This window comes from Labeo rohita, chromosome 18, assembly GCF_022985175.1.
Source record: "Labeo rohita strain BAU-BD-2019 chromosome 18, IGBB_LRoh.1.0, whole genome shotgun sequence".
NCBI classification, from domain to species: Eukaryota; Metazoa; Chordata; class Actinopteri; order Cypriniformes; family Cyprinidae; genus Labeo; species Labeo rohita.
Window position 1 is genome coordinate 26,150,323 of NC_066886.1, and position 6,752 is coordinate 26,157,074.

The following is a 6,752-nucleotide window of genomic DNA, read 5'->3' on the forward strand; positions in this document are numbered from 1 at the left end:
AGAAGTGCTAGTCAAAACAAAAATGTCAGAAACCAGAAATCCTAATAATAATATTATATATATATATATATATATATATATATATATATATATATATATATATATATATATATATTTTATGATATATATATTTTTTTAATAATTGAATTGAAAACTTTCAGTTTTGTGTCAGTCAAATCACTGTTTGTGAATACTATACAAAAACTACATTCTGAGTGACTTCTAAATGAAACAGATGAAACAGCTAAATTAATTAATTCATTCATTCATTCATTCTTTCATTTATCTATTTTTTTATTCATTTATTCATTCATTCAGTGTGCTTATTTATTTGTTTTATTTTATATATATATATATATATATATATATATATACTGCTTTGTTTTGCTAATGTTTGCAGAAAAAAAAGTTTGCATACTGGACAAGAAGTGCCACATCTCTAATATATATATATATTTATTAGAGATGTGGCACTTCTTGTCCAGTATGCAAACTTTTTTTTTCTGCTTTGTTTTGCTAATGTTTGTTTATTTATTTATTTATTTATTTATTTATTTCAATGTATTCAAATTTTAGAGATGTGGCACCTCTTGTCCAGTATGCAAACCTTTTTTCTACTTTGTTTTGCTCATGTTTATTTTATTTGTCTATTTTGATCATTTTTATTTTATTTTATTTTATTAAAAAAAAATATTTGTAATCAAAGTTTAGAGATGTTGCATTTCTTGTTCAGTATGCAAATCTTTTTTCTGCTCTGGTTGGAGAACATTTATTAATCATAACCCACTAAACTGGCAAGTGAGTTTATATACGTTACCTGCCACGTTTAAATTTCACCCACCACCTGAAATTAATCACCCTAAACACCCAAAATTAATCTCAGGTTTGTGGGCATTAATTTCAAACCCTGCCTATAGCTCAGCTGAGTGCTGATTCATGGTCTAATGTTTTAATGGACCACAGTGGTTTCAAATGCAGGTCCTGTTTCTAAAATTAGTGCACAATTAGAGCTCGCTCTTCTGTTAGCTTCAGATGGACTTACATTTCCTTTGGATCAGATTAGCATGCTGGAATAGAGATACAATGCCTGGCAAAGAGCTACGAAGATAGGGAATGGTGCTATGATGGAAGAAAAGAGGGCAGATATGAGTATTGTGAATGGGGGTTTAGACATTGAGATAAAAGGGTAAAGGCCTAGTGTCTCACATATTGAGACAAATGGGCTAATCTGTGGGGTGGGATGTTGTGGAATACTAGCAAAGCCATAGTAGAAGGTAATTACTATTTGCTGTGCGCCATAGAAATGGGCCGCAACCTCTCTTCTCCAAGCCTCCCGACAGACGTTTGGAACCAGAATCCCTCCAGACTGCAGCAGGACACACAGCGCTAAAAATAGACATCTGAATAAGGCCTAGCATTAGCAGCTCTCTGCAGATAACTAGCTAGCCGCAACATATCAGGCCTTGTCCTTGCTGCTGAAAGCTTTGTTAGTTCTGCATTAAATCTGGAAGGAAAGTCGCAGCAAACTGATGATGTTTGGAGTTAATGAAGTCATTAAGTGTCCAAAACAAAACCTAACGCTATGTATAGTCACCGGCTCTGTCTGTTTATGCAAACTCAGCTGATGTTGTGAGAAAATTGTTTGGGTATCCTTGGGTGTCGTTACCTCTGATACAGATGTGATAATGTGTACTGAAATAGCATTGTTGACGTGTGCATGCTGGACAAAGCCAAGCTACAATTGCGTTATCAACTTGCATCATTTATTTTATTTTCATGGTTTACCTTTACATGCGTTTGGCAGAGGGTTTTTGTTTGTTTGTTTGTTTTGTTTATTTTTTTTTCTTAACCTGAGTTGCATTGTGTTTGACCATGCATGTTAATATTTAATTATTATTATTATTGTTGTTGTTGTTGTTGTATTGTAAAATCATTTTAATTTAAATTTTTTCACCAACTCATGAATCTCAGTTTATGAAGTTTAGTTAGATAGTAAGATTTCTCAAAAAATAAATAAAAATTACAAAATCCAGTTTTTACATGAACCTTTAAATTGTTTTAGTCTGACTGTAATCAGGCTTTTACAGCGTGTATAAACACTCAGTGATTCTTCTAGGCCCAGTTTATACCTGGTATCAGATCACAAGTGGTCAAGACAGACAGATCACTGTTTACGCATCTTAAGTGCATCTTCTGTGACCACTTGTGATCAGATTTCAATGGGAGCCACTTACAGTGTCAAAGTACCCTGGGAATCGATCCCATGACCTTGTTATTTGCATCATGTTATGACCTTTAGCTTCATGAATGCTTAAATAAAGGACATAGCACATTATTATTATTATTATTATTTAATTTACATTTTTATTTTTAAGGCACATTGTTTCTTCCAAAAATACATAAATTTTCTTCTTTTTTTTATTTAATTTTATTTATTTTTTTGATCAAATAGTTCTTTTTATAGGCTCTTGAAATTAGTGGAGGGTCATTCATAACTTTCTGTGATGTGTTAGGGCAGATTACAGACACAGATGAGTAAAGAAAATGAGTAAAGGTCACTTTAACAGGGGTGGAATATCTTCTGCAAGACTTGTCTTTCCCTTTTGGAGTTCAGACATGTTCACTTAGACCAGGGGTCACCAGACCCGATCCTGGAGGGCCGGTATCCCTGCAGAGTTTAGCTCCAACCCTAATCAAACACACCTGAACCAGCTAATAAAGATCTTACTAGGTATACTTGAAACTTCCATGCAGGTGTGTTGAGGAAATTTGGAGGTAAACTCTGCAGGACACCGGCCCTCCAGGAACAAGTTTGGTGACCCCTGACTTAGACCTTATTTCTGTGCACTTATCTGTTTGTATGATGATTTAATGTGTTCCTGAATTATTACGCTGCTGAATCTGATCTCATGCCTCTGTTGTTTTTCAAGGCATACTCACAATCTGGAAGCCAAATGCAAAACGGCAGATTAAATGGGATTGGATCCAATCTATTAGTAGGACAAGCAGCCGCGGTCGGAAGGCAAACACAACAGGCTCTCCGTGTTCAATTCTTTATGCAAAACTCTCTCTTGACCATGGATATCATGTGCCTCTTTGGTGCATATGAGCAATGTTTTCTATTTTAAACCAGAGATCATTGCCCCAAGAGAGAAGAACCATCAAATCATTCAATGGGAAGAGAGAGGGAAACGATCTCCAGTTGTTTTTTGTGGGAAATATTATGACAAAATATCAGTGTTAAATAGACGAAGCAGCTCTGGTCCAGTGCCAAAGGACTGAAACGTGGGGATTTAATTCTCTCCCGAAGGCTCGTACGGATACAAACTTATCAAAGTTCGATGAAATATTGACGAGTCAGTATTGAGTTAACATTTGGGGACCTTCTGGAGCTCTTTATTATGGATTCCTCTGTATCGTCTCGGTTAATGACTCGCTCTCTCTCTCTTTATTGGGAAACTGAACACACGGATCGATATTCAGCTGATTAACAAACATGGGGAGTGTGTTCTTGGGATCTGGAGATTAGGTCAAACAGGAGAGGCACCGCCAGAACATTGATTATCACAATGCACTAAAACTTTCCCAATCTCCCGTATCAACAAGGATTGACGGTAAGACGCTTTTGAGAACTCTATATCTGACAACAGACTATGTGAAAGCAGCGTAGGCCGTGCTAAATACTCCGTAGGCCTCTTTGACAGCAAGCCTGCTGAAATAAATACTGTTCTTTTTTTCCCTCCAATTGACTGTGGACGTATTTGTATGTGAAGTACACCTTCAGCCATCTCTGATTTTAATCATTTGATTTCAAGGAGAAAATAATAAAAAGTATGGGGTGGAATTTTATGCTTTCATAGGTACTCTATGTGAATTTATAAAGAAATAAAGTATTTTTCTTCAAAGCTTGTGAAAATGACTTTTCATTAACCCAGAACATTTTTTTTTCTCTAATCAGCTCTAAGTTCCCTTCACTGCATGGTGCTATGATTATTTTTATAATGAAATATATTGAAAGGTTTTTTCAGCAGGTCTTTAGGGCTGAATGTAATGAAAGTTAAGTCAAGCATACTCCATATCATATGCTAGTGATTTTTAGTCCTATGCATTACTCATAATCTCACTATTCCAGAGAGAATGTTTATCTTGTGTCAAATGTTTACAAATGCATTGATTATTGGTAGCCTGAGGCATTTATGCTAATCAAATGAAGCAGCTATGACTCATTTCACCACATGATGTCACTGCACACGCGTTTCATGCCGACGTCCCCTCCTGGTGCATTGGTGGGGTCTGGACTAATGACTATGGACAAGGACAAACATTATGATAATGGTACTTTTAACAGACATACATATAATCAGCACTAACATGAAAACTTACTGTGATTCTTAATATTTTATGGTCAAAAGTTTCCAAAATATTTATAAATTCCATAATATATTTATAATAATATATTTAATTCCATAAAATATTTAAACTTTTTTTTTTTCAGGGCTTTTAAAATTTAAAAATTGTACATGGTGTAAAAACAGTTTTCATGCAGAAATTGTACATTTTGCAATGAAGTAAAAATATGTGAAATTTCAAGGTAGACAGACTGTTTATAATACATTATAAGGGTATTCTTAAGGCATTGTAATGAATGCATAATGCATTACTAAAAAAAAAAAAAAAACCTTATAATATGTTGTATCATTTCATGAATATTTATAAGAACAGTTTTAATGTATTATAATGTTTACTTATTTGTGGTTAAAGCTTTTAAGAGTGTGATGATTTATAACACAATGAACATGTTGCATCCACTTAAGTTACAATGGATTATATTTCTCATGTATTATAAGTCTCAAATCTTGCCATCTTTCTTATGCTACTTTACTTTATAGACAAAGACCACTTTGTCTATGTACACAAAAGGCCTGTTTCTCTTAAATATTGTACACAAATTTGTCTAAATCTGTGTTAGTGAGCACTTCTCCTTTGCCGAGCTAATCCATCCACCTCACAGGTGTGGCATATTAAGATGCTGATTAGACAGCATGTTTATGGCACAGGTGTAGCCACAATGAAAGGCCACTCTAAAATGTGCAGTTTTATCACACAGCACAATGCCACGGATGTCGCAAGTTTTGAGGGAGCATGCAATTGGCATGCTGACTGCAGGAATGTCCACCAGAGCTGTTGCCTGTGATTTGAATGTTCATTTCTCTACCATAAACCGTCTCCAAAGGCGTTTCAGAGAATTTGGCAGTATATCCAACCAGCCTCACAACCATAGACCATGTGTAACCACACCAGCCCAGGACCTCCACATCCAGCATCTTAACCTCCAAGATCGTCTGAGACCAGCCACCCAGACAGCTGCTGCAACAATCGGTTTGCATAACCAATAATTTCTGCACAAACTGTCAGAAACCATCTCAGGGAAGCTTATCTGCATGCTCGTCGTCCTCATCTGGGTCTCGACCTGACTGCAATTCGTCGTCGTAACTGACTTAAGTGGGCAAATGCTCACATTCGATGGCGTCTGGCACTTTGGAGAGGTGTTCTCTTCACGGATGAATCCCAGTTTTCACTGTACAGGGCAGATGGCAGATAGCGTGTATGGCGTTGTGTGAGTGAGCGGTTTGCTGATGTCAACATTGTGGATCGAGTGGTCCATGGTGGTGGTGGGGTTATGGTATGGGCACATGTATGTTAGAACAACAAACACAGGTGCATTTTATTGATGGCATTTTGAATGCGCAGAGATACCGTGACGAGATCCTGAGGCCCATTGTTGTGCCATTTATCCACGACCATCACCTTATGTTGTAGCACGATAATGCATAGCCCTGTGTTGCAAGAATCTGTACACAATTCCTGGAAGCTGAAAACATCCCAGTTCTTGCATGGCCAGCATAATCACCGGACATGTCACCCATTGAGCATGTTTGGGATGCTCTGGATCAGCGTATACGACGGTGTGTTCAAGTTCCTGCCAGTATTCAACTTCGCACAGCCATTGAAGAGGAGTGGACCAACATTCCACAGGCCACAATCAACAACCTGATCAACTCTATGCGAATGTGTTGCACTGCGTGAGGCAAATGGTGGTCACACCAGATACTGACTGGTTTTTTTTAGAGAGAAACAGGCCTTTTGTGTACATAGAAAAAGTCTTAGATCTTTGAGTTCAGCTCATGAAAAATGGGAGCAAGAACAAAAGTGTTGGGTTTATCATTTTGGTCAGTGTATATATATATATATATATATATATATATATATATATATATATTGCATTCATAATAATGCCTTAAGAATACCCTTTTAATGTATTATAAATATGGGCTTCATAGAAAGTGTTACCATATTTTCTTATGAAACAAAATCAAATCATCTTTGATTGATTAACATGCTTGAAAGATTTATTTATTTATTTATTGTAGAAATTAAATTATTTATGTTTGTTTGTTCATTTATTCATTCATTCAGCAATGTGTTAATTCATTCATACTATATGAAACTAATAGAAATTGTCTGGGTTTCTAGGTTTTATTTGTTTATTTGTTTTACTGTGAATGAACTCGGAACGTAAACCACACCTTCGTATTTAAATTCTGCTCTGCTTTCTGTTATGATGATGCCAACAATCATGCGAAACTGCTGCCGATACTAAAATAGTCTCAGTAAACATCACAGTGTTAGTGGATTACTTTAGACTAATACAACATAGGTTAGAAAGCAGCACAGCGTGGCTGGTTATTACC

General features: G+C 36.0%; 1 protein-coding gene across 2 annotated transcripts in view; it reads left to right on the plus strand.

Moving 5' to 3' along the window:
- si:cabz01090165.1 (uncharacterized protein LOC100333421 homolog) overlaps window positions 1-3,546 on the plus strand; it is a 204,671-nt gene extending 201,125 nt beyond the window's left edge. For both annotated transcript variants that reach the window (XM_051134918.1, XM_051134919.1), the window contains one exon: window positions 2,931-3,546. The gene's annotated coding sequence lies outside the window, so the exon portion shown is untranslated. The remainder of the gene's footprint in view (window positions 1-2,930) is intronic.
- Window positions 3,547-6,752: the final 3,206 nt, after the last annotated feature.